The sequence below is a fragment of the Haliaeetus albicilla genome, chromosome 2 (genome assembly GCF_947461875.1).
Source record: "Haliaeetus albicilla chromosome 2, bHalAlb1.1, whole genome shotgun sequence".
Classification (NCBI taxonomy): domain Eukaryota; kingdom Metazoa; phylum Chordata; class Aves; order Accipitriformes; family Accipitridae; genus Haliaeetus; species Haliaeetus albicilla.
Genome location: NC_091484.1, coordinates 73,456,991 through 73,477,165, shown reverse-complemented (window position 1 = coordinate 73,477,165; position 20,175 = coordinate 73,456,991). Strand labels below are relative to the sequence as shown.

Sequence of the window (20,175 nt, the reverse complement as noted above, 5' to 3'; positions counted from 1 at the left end):
TGCTTTGTTCTGATTCATCCTGGCATCTCCTTTCTGGGGACAAAGCAAGAGTGAAAAAAGAGGGTAACTTTGTGGTCTCCGTAATTGGTGAATCATAAGTCCTAACATTTGCATAATTGAATATGCATATGAATAACTATTCATAAGAATATATTCATACATGGTGCAAAATTGCATTAATGTAAAACAACTTTTGTATTATAGTATAACTTTATCCAGAACATGTACGTGAGATCCTAACAGAACTAAATACCATTAGTCTTAATTTTGAGCAAAATGGAGCTATCTCTGGTTGCCTTCTCCCTGTGACAGTGTTGTCTCTGACGGCACGCAGTGATGGCCCAGCATGCAGTTCTGTGTCTGCATTTGAGCAACGTCAGCTGGGATCTAGCCACACATCACAGGTTGGATGCAAGAGTCCTGAGAAAGTACTGCTGTAAGAGCAGAGCCCACAGGCTTTGGCCCAAGTTAGCACGCAGCGCTGGCTGGTATTTAGTTGGTCACAAACACATCAAGATAATGTTGCTGCTTTCACTTGTTTCTCTAGGTATTTGCAACTATTCGTTTTAAATAAAGCCCTTATTTTGCACAGCATGAAGTTCTCCACCCACCTACTTGGGCATTCTGATCCAAACCAGCCCTCTACTGATCCATAACAGGAAAGGATAAAGCGCTATGTTGTCATTCACATACTCCCAAGGGAAGAAGGGTGGCTGCCCTCCTACATTTCCTACATTCCCTGGGTGACACCCACATTAGTTCTGTCACCTACATTTCATGCCTGACCTGGCAGGATGCATCTGGCAGTTGCTGGGAGGAAGGATGCTGCTCACAGCCCAGTGATTCCTGCCAAAGCCTCCCTTTTATATCAGCCCTTTTCCAGAAAGAAAAACAGCCCCTGCCCCTATGAACCTTCGGAGCCACCTGCCCACAAATGCTTGCTGCTAGGGATTGCAGGGATGTGCTAATGCTCCTCTACAAAAGGGTGGCTTCAGGTGGTTCGTAATAAAGTCACACTCCCTTGTTGAGGGCTCAAAGGATATAGCCAGCAGCCTGCTCTCAGACTTTACCTTTGTATTTGTGCGCTTAAGATGAAGTTGCTAAAAGTGGTGAGAGTTACTGGCCATGAAACACAAATCACTTTTGCAGTGTACCTCTTCCTAGGGATCACACCAGGATTCTCTCATCCTGTGCCCGATCACGCAGATAATGTCATTGCTAACACATAAAAGCTGTTGCTAAAATAGCTTTCCAAGTTTATATATAGGGATATATTAATTTACCATTTAGACTGAAACTTCTCAGAAAAAAACAAAAGGAATTTCCATTTGCAGTGGCTCCATGTGACACTTTTTGTCTGATTCCTTCCCAGGACAACACTGTCCTTTCATTTCCATTCTTCAGCTGGCAGTGAAACAGAGAAGGCGGCAGGCTGTGGCTGCTGAATTTTAAGTAGTTAGCAGCACAAGTGAATCTGAGTTGAGCCGACTGTTCATTAAGCTGATTCACTCTTCAGACACAATACTGTGTTAATTTTGACACATAAGCAAATTGATGCAAATTATGTGAGATGAAGTTTAATGCCACTTAATGGCAATAAGACTATGAACCCATCAGCAGGTAAATGGCTACTGGCTGTTTCTATTCAAATAGTACTGGTGATGTTGACACTAAATATTGTAAAATAGCTGTTAATTTTTTTAAAAAAATACATAAAACTAAGCCTGAAAAGTAATCTTGAGGTTTTGTAGCAAAAAATATGACAGATACTGCCCAGGAAATTTCCTGCCGTATCTAGCATTTTCACTTACACACCAATTCAGGATGCCTCCTGCCCTACAAGAACTATAGCTTCTACTGTCAAAGCATATAGCCGGTATCTGTGACCAATAGAGCGTCACCCGTATAATGGCCAGGCCTTCCAGTCCTTCATCTAAGGTCCCTGGTTCCAGCTGAGCAGCATCTACCGTAGCTGCATTAGTAAGCACATTGGTTTCAATCTTATTGAAACAACTCCATGTCTTTTCATGTAGCTGGTACACCATTCAATGGGAAGATTACTTGTTTCCAAAAATCATCTTTCAGATTTTTTTATTAATCAAAGGAAGAGAAAAATACACATTCTAAGTCATTAAAATATCATACACTGTCTGAAAAGTTTCACAGGGAAATGTATATTTTTGCAGTAAAAATCTACTTTCTTTATATTAGTTCAAACATAGTAAAGGAAACCGCTCCTTACATGGTCTCAGCCACAGAAATATCTGAACCTGATAGCTCCAACTTTTGCTTTAGAAGCTATTTCACTTTGTAAAACCAAAGACAAAGCTGTATCAGTTTCCAGGATTCAGCCTGTTCTACTCCACTTGTGGTCTATTTACATTCCTAAAGAACTAACACCTTTTCCTTGTAAAACTGAGAAAATCAGGAGCTGAAGAATTTAATTAGTAAAGTTTTGAGAATTGTTCTTCTTTCTGAAGATCTCGAGGCCCCTTTATGAGGAAAGGCTGATCAGGAGAAACACCTTCCCAATGCTGCATCCTTTCAAGGGTTTACTGCAGGTTTCTCCTGCGCTGCTGATTAGTCAGAGGATCTTCCACCTTGCCCAGAATCGTACGTTGGTTATCTTACATTTGTTAGATGTACTGGACAAATCTGGAAAGACTTGACACGTTATGTCAGCATGGCTTACGGAACATAACCGAAATAGTATTTCATCTCCTTAGAGCAGCTTTTCAAATACCCACCACCTGGGAACAGCAAGCAGGCTACACCACCAGTCTCAGATAAAGGGGGCTTTGCAGGCCTTGCGAGGTTTCGGTTTTGTGTTGTTTTGCCTCTTCAGGGTGCGCTGCGAGGTTCTGGATATGTTACCAAAGCAGTCATCGCCTCTGCACTGTCGGGCTGGATCAGTCCGACAGGCTCCCAGCCGTGGGGGATATACCCTGCAGAGCTCCCCTGGCCCCACTGCACGAGCACCCTTGCGGGTGGTTTCTACCCCCTCCTCCCAAGCTTAGCACCTTTTTGAGACAGAAACCTCCACAGTGACTCTGCGTTTTCACACTTAGTTCTTAACAGTTACTCTCTACAACAGTTCTTAACAGTTACTCTCTACAACTAGATGAGTTTCATCGCTTTGGGGTTTGCATTGACTGTTTTCAACAGACTTGCATTTTTCCTTTATTCAGCAGACAAATTTCTATCAGGGTATGTGAGTTGACCGGGGGCTTGATGGTCGGGAGAGAGGTGGCTGTCAAGGGCTGTGAACTTGGGCTGTTAGGGCTATAGGCAAGCTGCAGGAAGTAGTACATAGGATCCAGACATGTATACAATTATGAATTTGTTGCTTTTAAAGCAACAGATACATGGGATCCAAATGCAGCAAACAGACCAGAAATCCTGGCGTAGAGCATCCCTCCCAGTGGGATTTTTCTAGTTCTCATTGGCAGGAAGGTCCCAGCCTGGCTTCTAACTCCTGATTTTCTGCCACCCTTCCTCCTTTGTCTTGCAAATACTGGAGAGAATACTGTGGACAGCTAACTCATAGCAAAGAAACAGAGATCACCCACAAGCTTGATGGCAAAGAATGGCTTTTTTTTGGTTTTGTTTTTTTTTGAGACAGCCAAATGCACATTCCAGTGCTGTTTGACATCTTGACAGGTGATAAATGAAGAGGTCCTGGTCATGGTTGAGGCAGCCACTGAATAAGTACCTGAGCCAGGCATGAGCAATTAGCTCAGCATGGTAATTACATCAAGAGACTCAGTACCAAGACTTTACCAGGCACCATATGGCTGTGGCCAGCACACACTGTCAGAAACACAGGCAACACATACCTTGGCAGCACCAGTGCCAGTGATAGGAGTAAAGTATTACCAGTGATCCTCAGCAGGTAACAGCACGATGGGGAAACATCCTGTAGAACCACAAGAAGCAGGAGGAGGAGGTTTCGGCGTGCATCTCTATAAGAAGCACACGTGAGCAAAGAATGCTTCATCCTCCTGTGCGTCCATCACCCACAAAGCATGGGGTCAAGAAGTTTGCAAATACCAGCTTTTCACTTTCTGAATCACCTGGCTGACTTTCCAGTCCTGCCACTGAGGGCAGAGCCAGAGGAGCTGATGAGTGCCACCTTCCAAACGGCTCCTGCTGTACACAAACCCAGGACCGCCTATAATGGGATACGACGTTCTGCAACCGCTGCCTGGGGGTAACTGCTGGGGTATAACAAAAGCTAACTGCGCAGTACTATGATACCTATCTAAAAAGTCATTAAAATGAAAATCAATCCCTCCATTCAAACTCTGCTGGAAAGACACATGACATTTGTGCAAACCGCAAGTTTCTTTTTCTGATCCAAACTAGATGACTAATGAGCATAAGCCAATCCATGCAAATAAGCCATGTGCAACAGTTGGCCCTTATCAACATACTGATAACTGCTGAAAGAAAAATCTCCTCTGACTTCCCAGCCCTGTATCAGCACGTTAGCCGGGCATAGCACTACATCACATGGCAGAGATTCACATGGTCACTTGTACTACGTGCTGGTTAGAGCCGGCTGCTGTGAGAAACAGTGCCTACAGCAGAGCTACTTTATTTACTTAATACACCACCTGGCATTTAAACTTTCACAGAGTACTTTGTGTTCAGAGGCTTTAATGAAATAACTTTTGTTTTCTATTTTAGCAAAGACGTCTGGCTGCTAAAGCTAACATTTAACAGCTCTTTCCACATTAACCTCAGTTGTCCTATCTAGGCTTTCTTTGCTGTTTTGAGCCAAGCTGAGCTAAATGCTCCCCTGCCGTGACAGAAAGCTGCAAACTGGCTGTCTTTGGTGACACTTCAGTGGCCAGCACTGTCTGTCTCTCCATTACCCTGTCCTCTGCTAGAGGCTGCTATAACTGCTTTCTGCCCCAGCACCCTCTCCCTGGTTTTGCACAGCAAAGCTTCCAAAGCACAGTTACCATCATCATCGTTCGCGTTTTGCTTCTGGTAGCACCCACTGTGTGCAACGTGCTTCACAAACATAAAAGATAACACAGGCCCCGACCTGAAGGGTTTACATTTTGAGAGGCAAAGGAAAAGAGGAGGAAAATTAAGGGGGGAAAGGTGGGAGGGGGAATGTTGTATGCACAACATCTAAAGACAAGTTTGGAAGTAATTACTTGCTTGTTCTGATGCTTAATTTCACACTTATGGATTTCATACTTAATCACTGCACTGAATGTCAGTTTTTCAAAAGCAGCTGCTTGGGGGGTTGCAGAATAGGGTAAGTTGTTGCTTCTCCTATGATTTACGATATGCTCATCCAATGTAAACTTAAAAAATGAGGGAACTGAGGCAAAGATTTTCTGAGCTTGCTTGTTCTGCATCAGTGCCTTAACCACGTACCTTATTTCTGTAACATGCTAAAGGAGAGGAACACCCTATAGAAACTGAAAAAAACCCCAAACATTTTACAAATCTGTCATTAGAGGTCCAAGTTAATGAAAAGAACAGTCTAAATCCGAGCCTGCAGAACCCCACTGAAATCACTGTGGGTGATTTCATCTCCACAGTACATCTACTCTCTGTGTAACCGAAAGACAGAATATTAATGCACATAAAGACCACTAGGATATCCATTTACAGTGTACGCATGAAAGCCCCAGGGCTGGCGCCAGGGGAATGCGTACTGTAATGCTGCACACAGCCACACCGCGCAGCAAGAAGGCAGGTGTTCAGACTGTGCCACTTTGAGGTTCGGAATAGCAGGTTATAAGGCTGTCGGAGCAGAGTCTTCAGGACTCAGGTCCTGGGACCTGCTCTCTATTTAATTTATCAGTTCACATTAGCCTCAGTTTCCTACTCTTACAATGAAGAAAATAGCTCTAGAGGTGCTAGTAAAGGCATCAATGTTACAGCTGGATTGCAAGTCTTGCAGCACAGTTTACTTTTGTGTTATTTTCTGCAATGCTTACAAGGGCACTGAGGTGAGAGTAATTAAATATTTGCAAAGTGCTCCAAATCCTCAGGAAAGCTGTAGCTAGAGAATGAAGCCGTAATTTGCCATTTCTTCACTTCTGAAACTCATGTTTTTCATTATTAAAAGAACAAAAAATCTCCCTCATTCTAGCTCTTTTCAAAATTCAACAGGAGTCCAAGCACTGCTTCAGCCTGTGGCATTTTTCTCTCCCCACTGTGTCTGACTCAGACTTCTGTCTCATCATAATTCTTATCTTGCTAACCTGGGAATTAATCTTTTTGTGCACACATGGCACAGCAGAGATGACACAGTGCTCTCTAGCACACCTACCAAAGCCTTCTGAAGAAATAACTAATGACTTCATGGCTCTTGTTTGACGGAAAATAAATTGCTATGGGCCTGCTCCTGTTCCTTATGCCACTGGGTAGTATAATTTCCATTGCCTTCATTGGTACTGGATCATGCTTTTAGTTGAACATTAGTGCAGCAGTAAATGGCTGCTTTCTCTAGACACTAGCCTGCTCCGAGACTAACCCTCTCCTTCCCATGAAATGATCCACGCAACACCGGCTTTCTTCTGCCTTTCACGATTAGATCTCGAAGTGATGTAGGTTACAACCGACCTCAGATCTCTGTCCTTCTGGTTAGTTCTAACCCAGACTGGTCTCCCACTGCAGTACAAACACAAGCACAACGATGAGGGCAGCAGGAAAAGGGCCAGGAAGAAAGCAGAATCACTTTGTACAGTGGCATTGCTGGTTTATACCACTTGAAGTGTACAGAAAACAACAGCCCAAGTTTTGCTAATGATTGCTATGAACAGAGCTGTTCATCTAGGATCTGGCTGAGGGCACAAGGGAGAAAGAAAGGGAGAAGGTGGCTGCACAGCCGTGTACCAAAACCACAACTATATCACAAGACTTAAAATATGCCCTGAATCGGGAGGGACTTATCTACCACTGGCAAGTCCACACTTCCCATATATGCGGAATCAGTTACCATCTTATTTTCTTCTCCCAGCACAGAAGCTGGGTGACCTTAAAATCAAATGAAGCCCTGTCCTCTTGCTGTGATTCTCCACACCCTTACCCATAAAGTAAGTACTGTCATGATACCCAGCAATTAAATGAGGCTGAAGAGCAGCGATATCACATCTGTACCTCAAAACTTCAGGATGGAGCCAGGAGTTACCCCAAGAGGCTACCTGAGGTATACTAAAAGGTATGCCTACAAAGTTTTAGATGCTGGTGTTGCCACAACTGTGCAAGTCAAACATGGTTAGCCAGCATGCTACATGCTCAACAGAGCCATGAGCACTTTGGCCCATCCTACTCAAAGAGTTCAGCAAGAAATGAATCCCTACTTTATTAACAAAAGCCTAAACGGAGCTTTAAACACATACCTGGATAAATATCAGTTAGATGAAATGAACACTCACCCCGGGATATTTAATGATTCTATCATTTTGGAGGTCCCCTTAAACTCCATCATCTTATTCTTCTTACCTGCCTATAGTAAAATTCAAACTCATGGGAGGGGACTAAACTTCACTGACGTCCATTGCATTGGATCAACCAACACCCGGTCCGATTTTATATCTCTATTGCCAAGTATTTATATTGACCACACACTTTTCTGGTATTTCTGCACCAACTACATGACGGAAGGTTGGCCTGTGCCTTCCTAGCCACATATGCTTTCTTGACTCCTGATCTGCCTCCTTCTTCTGCAGACCAAGCATCTCCTCTCCTCTCTACGCTTCCTGCTAAAATGTTACATCTAACGCTCCACTTTGGGTCCACTAGAGACTGATGCTATTAGAATAAGTTAGAGGAATTCCTCACCCATTTCCTTTTTTCTTATTTCACCTTCTGTTTGCAGGCTGACTGAAACCTTCTTCATCCACTTGCCTACTCACCAGAGCACCTGCAAGACCAACCCCCAAAAGCATGCCACCGGCTGGCTTCCTTCACTTGCCTGCACAACAGTTTGCAGCTGATACCTCCTCTCAACACCCAGCTCTGGGGTGCTGCAAGCTCCTGGCAGGAAAAAGCACAAGTGCCCTTCAGTAGAGCACGCTTACATTTTTCCAAAGGGCTGGCCAGGCAATTTTCCTCTCCAGGAAATCCTTCCCCTCCCTTGTCATCCAACCCCAGCTTCAACCCACAGCCCATCCCAGGTCGCTATTAGAGCATGCCTCCAGCACATGACAGCAGTCACATTCCTGGCTTGTTTTACTCCTCAGAGCTGTCATCCTGCTATAAAGTGTATGAAAACAGTAGGAGCCAAAAGGAACCGGCATGTTGAAAGAGAGTACCTAAATGCAGACTCTTTGGAGCAGGGGATGCCTTCATGCCAGAGATTTCCCTCAGTGGGGAAATCTGATGTATTTAAGGAGATCTACCTTTGCCCTTTCATTCTGCCTTTCCCTCCCATGACACCAGTTCTCATCCTTTTGCAGGTGTCTCTCTAAGTCCTGGGAGACTTCAGCCCATCAGCTGTGGACAGGCAGTTCACACTGACACTCTCGACTATCCTTATTTCACACTCAATTCAATACTCTAAAGCGCGCTAGGGATTTCACAGCCATCGCTTCAGTCCTCAGACTCAGGAAGGCTGAGCCGTGTCTGTTCACGTACACGACAAACCCAGAGGACTAGCACACTTTAAACTGCAGACGCTAGGCAAATTAAGCAGCCATAAAAATCATGTAAGGCGAACAGAGTGCTTGGTGCTTCCATTGCATCAGGAAAAAGCTCAGTGCATCTCCAAGCAGGTACATTTGAAGAGGCCCTTCCTCCAAGTTTGCTACCTCTCTGACTAGGACCAGGCAATATCTGAAAGCTCAGACATAAGAGATGCAGACAAATCTATGATATGAAAGTTAACATACTACAAGGGGAAAAGGCAGAAACAACTCCAACTGGCTAACGTGCCAGAGAAGAAAAGCAGGTCTTAAATATCTCAGTATCTCCTTCCCTAGATGGGTCAGTAAGAAAGCTACATCCATTCCTAGATGTGCATTAGAAAACAACCTGTGGGCAGTGATCTGACCGTCTGCCCTATTGTTTTTTGTACTTCTACAATGGTCAAGGAAAGGAAATGTACAGAAGACACCTATGCCCTTTTATTTAAGGCTTTAACCTTCAAGGATCTGTGCACACAGGGGCAGACATGGAGAGGGGCTTCAGAGGAGGCTGCGAGGAGGGAACCCGAGGGCAGGACCAGACTTCCTGGGGAAGGGATGGCCTCACCAGTCAGGACCAGATCGAGCAATTGGTGAGGCTGCTGCAACAGCCCTGGCAGAGCCGCTCTAATGCTGCTCTTCAGCTCAGAGTAGATGATTACCACAACCTCCACCCCACCGCCCCGTCCACCGACACAGCTGGAAACAGACAGGGTTCAGGGCTTCGAACCAGGAAAAAAGTACGTTCAACCTAAAACCTTCTGAAGAGCAGGAGGACAAGGGTGATCCCGGCAAGAGGAGCGGGTGCTTCGCTGCTAACCTGCCCCAGCTCCCTGTGCAGGTCCGTGCGATGCACAGGCAGCTGAGCAGGGTGCTGGTTATGCAAGTCCTGACTCAGATGTCACGGAGCAAAGCCAACACCGCAAAGGCCGCGGTGAACAACTGTCAAATGATAAAAGATTTCAGTCACTGCTGACTGAAGCTGGATTTAACCTAGCAGGGAAAGGCTTTGTATCTCATTACCGACCCGCTGCGTCAGTCACTTCCCTCCCCAGCTGCACTATTTTGACCTCATTTCTGAAAATAAATTATGAGCTGTTTTCTCCTTGTAACAAGTAACTATTGCACTGGAAAGCTGGTTGTTTTCAGTTGTTAAAGGAAGGCGGTGCTGCAACCTATTCCTCGAAGCATGGGCAGCTCTGGACAAGAGCATCACTACCCCAATCCCTGCATATCCCCTAGATACCCAGGACTCCCACTCAGAAAGCCATTTAGATTGAATCTGCCTCCACAAACAGACCGTTGACAAGTTTTCAGGCACTTCTGCAAGTAGTAAACCACATCTATTACCCTAGTTTACTGAACATTGGCAAAAATGTATTTGATGCTGAGAGTCATCTGCTGCCGCTCAACACAAATGAATCAGTCAGATGGTAAAAGACCAGCTGGCTTTAAAGAGCCATCCAGATAAGGGTTTGTGGCTGATAGCTCATTAGCTGAGCCAGGCTGTGCAAAAACCAGACGAGAAAGGGGACTGGTGTCTAGTCCTTCCAGTCCAGATGCAGAGGACATAAGATGAGGAGACTGTACTTGCCAAGAAAACCACATCCTTTGCTTCCCTGAGCCTCTATTTTTTCTGACAGCTGATTATGTTCCTGACACCTCCAGAAAAATAGAAGATGACACTGCAGAGACAGCATGAACATATGATCCGTAACTCCTACCAAAAGCTTACAGATTGACTGCAAAGAACATCAGGAAGTTCTGCAATGTTCTCCTTTCAAGAGAGGACAGGATAGTACTGAATAACGCTCATGGCTCTCCAAATGTTTCCCTAAGATTTATCCTTACAGGCTCTTGTCACATCAGGGGGCTTCAGCAGTTCATTTGCACCACTCGTTCCATCACACTGTAAAGCTGTGTTCCCAAGAAGCTTTTTTTTTTTCCCTCTTTTTTTTTTAAACTGTTGCATTGATTGAACAGATATACTCTGTCAGAGTTTCACCACTGCAAAAGCAATTCAATCACTGTTTTGTGGAAGGTAGCTGGTATTTAGCCGACACTTTTTTCTTGATGCAGGATTGAACATGAAGCATCACCCTGAAGTTCTGTTGAACTTGAACGGGATCCGTCTTGGGACAACTCAGCTGTATCAGTGTTGGACCACGGCTGGTACAAGCTGAACACCAGCCCAGGCCAGCTGAGACCTCCGGACCATCACGTGGCTGGCCGCTAGCCTTGCAGAGCTTACGTCCAAGGTATTCACACTATGTGGAGCCAAGTGTGGGATCTCTGACAGCGTTTGCTTTAGCCCTGTCCGTCCCAATGATGCAAAAGGAGTGCTCAGCCCTATTCCAAGCACAGATTGTGCCGGGTTCTGCCACCCCACAAAGTCCTGGAGTTTGGGTGAAAGCAACTTCCTAGCACAGACTTGAAACTTTACAGGGTTAAGACCAGCAAACACGGTTTTTGGAGAAGGCACTGACTTCCATTCAACTGTGGCAGCAGCAAGAGTGGTAGTAGGATTAAACCAAGATGAGACAGGAGCTGGGTGTGCTGGTACTACTGGTATGGAGCAGGCAGAGCAGGAAGGTTGACAGCTCAGGAGCTGGGGGAGCAGTTTCACCAAAATTATGATTATTTGTGTTACTCTGTGCATTGTTTCATCTCGGCAAACAAAGCCGCAATGAAATTAAAGGGCTCTGGCAGTGAATCAAAACTATTTAATGTGAAGGAAAATAATCAGACCTGGATGGGGGGCTTGGGCACAGCTGGCCGCAGGAGGAGGTGAGTGCTACAGAAACAAAAAGGGTATCAGCCAGAGTGGGCTTAGCCACTAAAATGGCCAAGGTAAACAAGGCACAACCTTTGCTAGGCCCTCAGCAGTATGCAGTTGGAAAAAGGATCCCTGACAGACATAATTATGTAACTTTGCCATTGCTGAGACACGACGGCTCTAATCAACGACCTTCCTTCCCCATGCCCTGTGTCCCACCAGTGGTGAAAGCGCTCCCAGCCACCACACACCTACGTAAAATGGCAGCGTGCAAGAAATGTGTAGAAATAAATCCATGCAGGAACAACAGAATACGTTACTAACTGTATTTTGTTTCATTCCTTTGATCTGTCACCTGAAATCAATCGAAATCCAAAAGAAAATATCCCAAACCTGTGCTTAAAAAATATGTATCCCATTGTTTTCATTCACATTGATGAATCCTTTTCCATTTTTCTCTTGTTGATGTCTAAAGCTGGAGTTTTAATGACATTTTGCTCTGGCTCTGTTTTCAACACCACTGATGATAAATACATGCCAGCAGCCAGCTGAAGCAACAGTTGCTGCAGATCCAGTGTCAGAGTGTGACAGACATGTGGACGGCTGCTGTAGATGGGAGGACACGCAAGCGGGCACCCTGTGATTCCCGGTCACGTGCCACAACGTGATCAAGGAAAACTGGCTCAGACCTTTCCCTCGATCTCCGTCCTCTCCTCCTCCCCTTCCCGAAGGAGCTGTCGGCTTTCTTCTCTTGCACTTGGAGCCATTTGGTTTGGCTGACACAGGGGATTTACCTCAACTAAATTAAACCAAGACAGGAGAAATGTCTGCTGAACACAAGGAAACTATCTGCCAGCAATATATATGAAGTGAAGGGTGCAGGAAATGCCTCAATATTCACAGCCATCCATGGCCATGTCATCCCTCCTCTACTCAGCTCTGGGCTCTCCCAGAGACCTTTCAGGCAGATCTAAAACCTTTAGCCAAGGGCTCTCCTGGCTCCCCAGAAGACTTTCCTTCCTCTTTACTGAGCAACGACGCTGAGGAGGGCGAGGGTCCCCTTTCCTACTGCTTGCAGGTGTTTCTTTACTGTTCCCACTCTCTCCAGAGCTGCACTCTGCCCAGTTCTTCTCTTCCCCCACCCCTCCTCCTCGTCCGTTGATCCCTCCTCCAGCAGCCGATGAACAGGACCCAAATTCAGGACTAATTTTGGAAATAACCCTGCAATTGCACTGGCAGAAAACAAGTGTCTTTGACGACATCAGTAGCAGAGACGAGGACCTTGTTGGGAGCCAGGTGCTGTCCTTGGGGGGGATTTCATTCTCTCGTGAAGATTACAGGGCCGATTTGTGCTGAAAATGCTGACTTTGCTATGTCCTTCTATATCCCCATGGGGATTACGGGACTCTATTAACAAACCTCCTCCTTCCCCTCCTCTGCCGGGAGCATCCCAGCACTCATGGTGCTCCTGCTCTCATGATTTGCTGGGGAAGAGGAAGCAGGAGCACAATGTGCTCTCACCATCATCCTCTCCGCGACCAGTAGCATCACCTATGCATGAACTGGTGCTCGCCGAAGTGTGGGAAGGTCAGATGGCTGAAAGCACAGAGCCAGATTTCTGCAGATCCCAGGAGAATTGGCATCAACTACAAATATGTCCCTTCAGCTCTGCAATATTACCGCTGATCAGCTATAACATCCCAAACTACTGAGTGCTTTGCAGAAAAAAAAAAGCCAAAAACCTCACGACAGAGCTCTTCTACAGCAGATTATTAACCACTTTATAGATCCCTTCCAGGCTGCAGTTTGCTTTTTCTGTGGAGAGAAAGTTATTTGCCAATACAACTGCCTTAAAACATGTGGCAATGCATATTTCATCTCTTAAAAGTGATTAATACATTTGCTTAGAACAAGAGGCATTTTTAAAGACCAAAGCCAATATTTGGTGGTGGAGGCTTTGCTAAAGCAACATGGAGTCATGACTCAGCACGGAGAAGTTCTTCCTAGGTAAGTTCTCCGGCCACAGAACTACTTAAAGTGTCAGTTTAATGCAATAAGGTTGTTTATACCTGTAGCACACTGCATATCAGTTGAACAAACTGCAACTTCAAAGGGGTCTCAAGTGCTTGGAAGCAGCAGTATAGTTAATTAATAATGTAAAACAAAACTCGACAAAGGCAAGACATCAGCAGTAGAGTATATGGGGCTCTGCAGAAATTAGCTTCCATTAGACTTAATCAGAGCAGCATTTCTCATTTCCCTGAGAACACAGATGCAATTTATCCCTTGAGCTACACACTCGCTTTTGGAGTCAGACCCATTGTATCATTTACATCAAATATGTAGAGCATTATCCGCAACAAGATGTAGACCAAAATAACAACCTACACATCTCGGTTTATTAAACCATGATTTATATGTTCCCAATGGCTAAAAGTTGCTCTTCAAACAGGGGGCAGAAGCACAAACTAGTCCATTATCTTCCTTTTCTGAGAGGCCCCAGCAATGCCGTCAGCACATCCCCATTCCTCGGCAGAGACATGCATTAATTCATGACTTTTCCTGGGCAGCCAGGGCTGGCCGAGTTCCCACCGCGCCGAGCTGGAATGCGAAGCTGCCCCTTCCTGGCAGGCTGCTGGGGTCAACCTCTGCCATTGACTCAGCTGCCCCTGTTTGCACTTCGGTTGCTAATTGGACCCCTCTAACACCATGGAGATGACTCCTGCTCAAATATTTGGCTTCACGAGAAGCCAACTTGCAGATAACGCGTAAAACGGAACGTGGCACAGAAATTCATGGGAAAAGCACATGCTTATCATGATGGTAACACATGGGATGTCTCTAGTCTGTAATGTGGCTAATCATGGCTTTGTTTGTTTAGGTTTTTTTTTTCCCTAAAGACAAACTTTCTCGCTTTAGGGAGCTTTCAGATCTGATCTGCTTTCCATCTTCTATATATTTAATCCCACTTGGATAATGAAACAGATTCTCCTTACTCCACGTGGCACCTGGGCTTCCCAGTTCTCCCACACGAGTGGAAAGCTGCAGTGCACAGGTCTGCACTGCAGACAGAAACAGATGGTCTGGATTTTATTGAAATGTCACGAAACCTTCTTCCTTACATTAGCAGCTGTAAAACATACACATTTCAAAAATAAAGCACGTGCACTATTTTAATTTCCCCCTGCTCCAATCCTACCCCCAGGGGATCTTTATGCCTTGCCTCTAATGTAGACCTTATTCTTTCTGGCTGAGGATGCTGGGGTCCATCTCCACTTCTGTGAGGAGGCCTAAAAATGTCCCCAGCCATTCTGCTCGAGATGAGGGTGGGTGTTTCTGTGATTTCCAAACTGAGCTGCTGCCCTTGTTCAACGCTTCTCCAAAAAAACTCCCTCTGGGATTCACAGGGGGTCATTTATACATTAATAAGCCAATGCAACTAATCTGGGCCTGGATTCTTAGGGTGTGTGGATCTACTACATACAGAAGGGAAGACCATTTTTTCCAAATAATGTAGCTTCTGCTGGCCATAACACCATAGAGTGGCCAAGCTAACCTTGGTCCCAAATACCTTGTTTTGCTCAGGGTATGTTCAGATCCGCTGGCACAAACGCTGCATCTCGCACTCCGAGTACGGTATAGCAACACCAACAAGCTGTTCCTCACCTAGAATGTAAATATAACCCAGCATTTCAATAGCTGTGTTATTATAAGTGGCCTTGATATGGCCACAGCAGAGCTACCAAAACACTGGATTAGACGTACATGTTTTACAAGCCGATCCAATTTTAACTCATTCATTTATTGGCATCACATGCGGTTCAGCTACCTTGCTTGAATGTTGCACAACCAAGAACAAGAGGCAGTATTTTCAAAAAGTACCATGCCTAGAGCTATGCATGTAATGCAGCTCTAACAATGAAGCTAACTTCTGCTTTAGATGCTTGATTTTCCACTGATATGTCCCAGGATTAAATAAACAAAACTACATTGTAACTATACAGCTATTTTAGTGCATATGGTCCTACTGTAATGAGCACAACATTTGTATGTACATATTGTATTCATCAGTAATACTGGTTTCAAATGCCACAAAAAATCACCAGCTAAACCTTCGAAGTGTCATGGTATTTAAACCTATAAATGTCAGGGCTCCTATCTGCATTTTCTTTTTTGAGACATTAAGTCTTCCCAATATTTCTCTGCACCCGGATGGGGCTATAAAATTCCAAGGGAAAAAAAAAAAAAAATCTTTTATTTTCGTTTCCTTTTTTTTAAAGAAAGAAAATGAAAGCTTTCATAAAGTAACATGATTCCAGAAGCCAGGGACATTAAAGACTATGGATTCAATAAGTTGCAACAAATTTAGACTTGGCAATTCTGATTCATAAATTGCTTTTGATTTCTTTTCTCATTTATACACACATATGAAAAAGAAATATCTCGACTTACTCCGATTTGTACCTATTTACAAAGCAAGAATCAGACTCACATTGTACATAATTTGTTCATAAAACCAGTAAGTATTTATGAGTTATGATCACAAAAATCACTGATCAGAAATACCTGTAAAATGTTTAATTGAAATAATGGTGTAGGTGATAAAAAGGAGGGAAATTAAAGAGGATACCAGCTCCTACAGCAAACAAGCTGATTCCTCTGATTCTGCTTCCCTTTCTGTGAATGCTAGCGACATTTCTTACCTAACACACAGCAGTGATTTATGACTTGCTATGTGACGCTATGAATATATGAAGCCTCTTGAATTTTACACAAAAAATACTGGGGAAATAGACTACTGCATCATCTTAGCAACACTGAAATATGTGCTCCACATCTTCAAAATTGATGGAAAAAGTGGCAATAGGGTAATATGTTTAATCATTGTTGTTCATAAATGAAGCTGTACTTCAGGAGAGTGGAAATGGTTTGTGATTGATTCCTTGTCTCATTTCACTCACAAGCAAAGGCCTTGATCTAATTCCCAATAAAAATCAATGGAGAGATTTCCAGTGAACCTTACCTAGACTCCAAATAAATTAGCAACTTATTCTATACATCTGCTCGTGCAGTCCCTGCCTCAGAGTAACTTCCAAATAAATTTGTTCATATCTGGCTTGCGCAGTCTTTGCCACTTTTACTCCCCAATATTTTAAAATTCAAAAGAACTTAAACTACTGTATTCAGGGTTGGCTTTTTCCCCCTCCTTAAGTACAGTTGGTCTTTTCCATGATGCATTAGGTTTCTATAGCAATGTGTGTTACCTAGGTTATGGCCAGGGATAGTATTTTCATTTGGCTGTGACATTTGATTAATTACCAGACTTACAGGCCACTTTCCAGCTGCCTGTACCTGTGTGTACCTGCACATGTGTACACACGTACGTAAACAAATTAGGGGAAAAAAATCATAACTTGGGTTTTTAGAGCCCAGATTTGCAACCATTACATGTAGAAACCCAGGCTGGACATCTTTCAAATTTCCTATGAGTAAAACTATACTGCATCTTAGAAGAGTTAATTTTGGGGACTTCAGTATAAAGCCATGTCCAAGAAAAAGAAGAAAACAAAGCCATTCTCTCTGATGTCCCATAAGATATATTAAAGAAACTAAAGTAGAAAGGCAGATTTAATGCCTACAATATTAAAAATAAAAAACCAAAAAACATCACCAGTGGAAATAGAAGGATTTATACACCAATAATGTGGAGAACGACAAGGCACAATTATGGTCCCACCAGCCAATACAAAGAGTATTTATGTGCGTTAGTGGAAGGACTATGGAATTCAGCGCTATAAGAAGCCAGCAAGAGGAATCCTATAAACAGTGGAAATATTTTTAAATTCATACAATATTTATCTAATTGATTGCCACTACGTATAACAGCACTGCTCTAAATCCTGACCACCAAATGCATAACAGAACGGGGCTGTGAAGGCGCCTCACTCATTTCACAGCCACATTGAGATGCCTTTCCACGATCCCTTTATATTTGATTTTACATGTTCACACAATCCCAAACTTGTCCTGGTGCCATTTAATTAATTGAAATCACTCCTGCAGCCTGAGACTGAAAACCGAATGTTGTAATCCCTCTTGTTTAAATCAAGATGATTACAAAAGTGGGCAAACATGATGCCTGGTAGGTGTGCCTCTCTAAATATGTCAAAGAATAATCCACGTGCATGTCTGACTGCCAAGCCATGTGGCTTGGCAGTCTTGCTGTAGCGGGATAAATATTATGCCATTCAATAGCAAAGAGACACCTGGGCTTAGAGCAAGCCCGAGTGAGGCACCCTGAGGTTAAACCTCTGATTTTTCCATTTCTTGCTCTTCGCTGAGATCTTAGCACATACTTTCTTGCCACGGCCAAACCCTCCAGACATGGAGGCAAAAGGTCTCCATACAACCGGGCAAGCGCGCTTCGGGGAGGACAGGCCGCAGAGAGGCTCTGCAAGGGACATCGCTGCCCTCTGTAGCAGCGAGGACAGGGGCAGAGATGGGCTAAACCAGCCAAAGCATGGCTGAGGGCCAGAGCGATGAATTCAAACCTTCCCCTTCCCCAGCAAGAGCCTTGGGTCCTCGTGCTCCTGGGACAGAGGAGCAGCTTTGCCTCAACCAATTTTTTTTTTCCTTCCATCAACTTGGTGGATGCACTGGGTCCATGCTGGTGACCTGAGCAGCCACAGATGCTCTCACGAAGGGGCAAATACAACCACAGCCGCCGAAATGCTTGCCATAGCCCTGGATCATCTCTGCTGCTGCTGCTCCACAGCCCGCAGAGGAGATTCTCCCCTTTGCTCCCTCCAGATAGCGTGGGTACAAGCCTGGTTTACACATTACAGGGATCTGGACAGAAGCTGATAATGTATTCTTAGATCTAAGTGGCTGCCAAAAAAATCCTCATGGAAATCAAGCAAAGCTGCTTGTGAGAGCAGTTGAAGACAAGCTAGTGTTTGTCAGACATCTACAGATAACTGCCAGGCTCGAATATTCTAAACAGTACCAAGAATTTAACATTTAGTCATACAAAATGCTGAAACCCAGCCTGCCAGACTGACAAACCCTGTGTTTTTAACAAGGGTTAAAAAAAAGAAGATTAAAGTAACTCTGCTCGTTTTAAACAGCAGAAATGTAGGACGAAAAGTATGGTTTGATGCTTTGCAAGCAGGGAAGTAAATTCAGCTCCTGTTGCATCTTCTGTGGGGAAAAAAGGTGTAACAGCAATTCTAGGCAAATGTGATTCTGGAGTAAGAAATAACCGTAACATTTCTGCCCTGAAGTCCCTCTGCGGATTGCCACCTCTGACTCATCTGTCCCCACACCCATATTTCAACATTATCCGCTATAAAAAGTTGAATTCGGTAATGTTAGTAGGACAGATGCTTTGCTCCCTGTCCTGTCTGTATGGCAAGGTTTATGCAAAATAAAATAGAAATCCTTGGAGCTGATAGAAGCAGTTACTGCTATGAATAGTCCCTCAGTGAGCTATTCACATGAGGAAGCGTTTACAGTGTTTGAAAAGCCAAGCCCAGAAATTCTGCTGTGATTTTTAATACAGTGAAACCCTACATTTACTTACAGCATTAATAACACCTGGATATAGAATAACTCACTGAAAAGCACAATGGGTCATATCATTAGTATCTTATACTAACACCAGTAACTTGTGTACAGCCAGATTGCTTTAGACAGTGTGTGTTACCAGTTAAAGCACCATTTCTCGAACACTTCTAAGATACTGTGCCTAATCCGGCATAGTATTTGGGTTTAAATCATATGACAACAGGAAAGCCTAATTGCATATATTTTATATACAAAATAAAACCATAGGAGCTTGAAAGCCTACAAGTTTGTGACCCGTAGCTCATGGACTTCAGGTTCCCACCAGTGCTCAAGCATCATATGAGTCTGATTGATCCACGTTGTCTCTGGACCCAGACCGTTCCTGCTTCTGGAAAAGTCATGCTCAGCACATGCCAAAGGAGGCTGGACAGGAAACCAACCCAGAGGCCCTACCTGAAAACCTCTTCTATCAGGAGGTGAAAGGCTGAAATGAAGGAAGCTGTGTGTCAGCTAATGAGCACTGACAGGACCAGTTAAGATTTTTACAAGTGGATTAGATGGTGAGAACTCACCCATGTACCTTCCACAGCCCATTAAATCATTAGGATGAAATATAAGGAAATAGAAAACAACAAAAAAAACCCCCACCAACACAAAAACTTTCAAAGTTTCTGCTCCTTTCTTTCCAGTTCTGGGAGTCTGACATTCCTCCTTCTTTTCAGAAAAGTCTCAGAAACCTGTCTTCTGGGGGAGAAAACCTTTTTTTTTTTTTTTTTTTTTTCTTGTTTGGTGACACATTGCATTACTACTTGTGCTACCAACACCTCCTTTCTGGAAGCCTCAGCATGCCTTTGACTTTCGGACTCTGGGCTCTGCGTCCTGCCTCTCCCTCAGGGACTGCATTGGTAAAATAAAGTCCATGAGCTCCAGCACAGCTGCCTCTCCCTAAGGAAATACCTACAGCAGAGGACACCACGTTTCCAGACTCACTCCCAGAACTGCAGGATGATCCGAAACTCACTGGGGATGCAGCAGAGATTTACATGGGAGAGCAAACACCAGCTGCTTTTCTGAAAGCCTTACGTTGCACTGACCAACATTTCATATTCATCTCAGATCAGTGAATCTTCAAATCACCATCCTATATTAATGTGCATCAGATGGTGATAGTTTAGATAA

The 20,175-nt window shown here is 44.1% G+C and overlaps 1 protein-coding gene across 8 annotated transcripts in view; it reads right to left on the bottom strand.

Annotated features, from left to right (window-relative positions):
- Positions 1 to 20,175, bottom strand: part of PRKAG2 (protein kinase AMP-activated non-catalytic subunit gamma 2) — a 225,368-nt gene that overhangs the window by 79,697 nt on the left and 125,496 nt on the right. The window contains exon 2 of one of the 8 annotated variants that reach the window (XR_011323757.1): positions 15,002 to 15,096. The exons of the other annotated variants lie outside the window; for them this stretch is intronic. The gene's annotated coding sequence lies outside the window, so the exon portion shown is untranslated. The remainder of the gene's footprint in view (positions 1 to 15,001; positions 15,097 to 20,175) is intronic. 8 annotated transcript variants of the gene reach the window in all.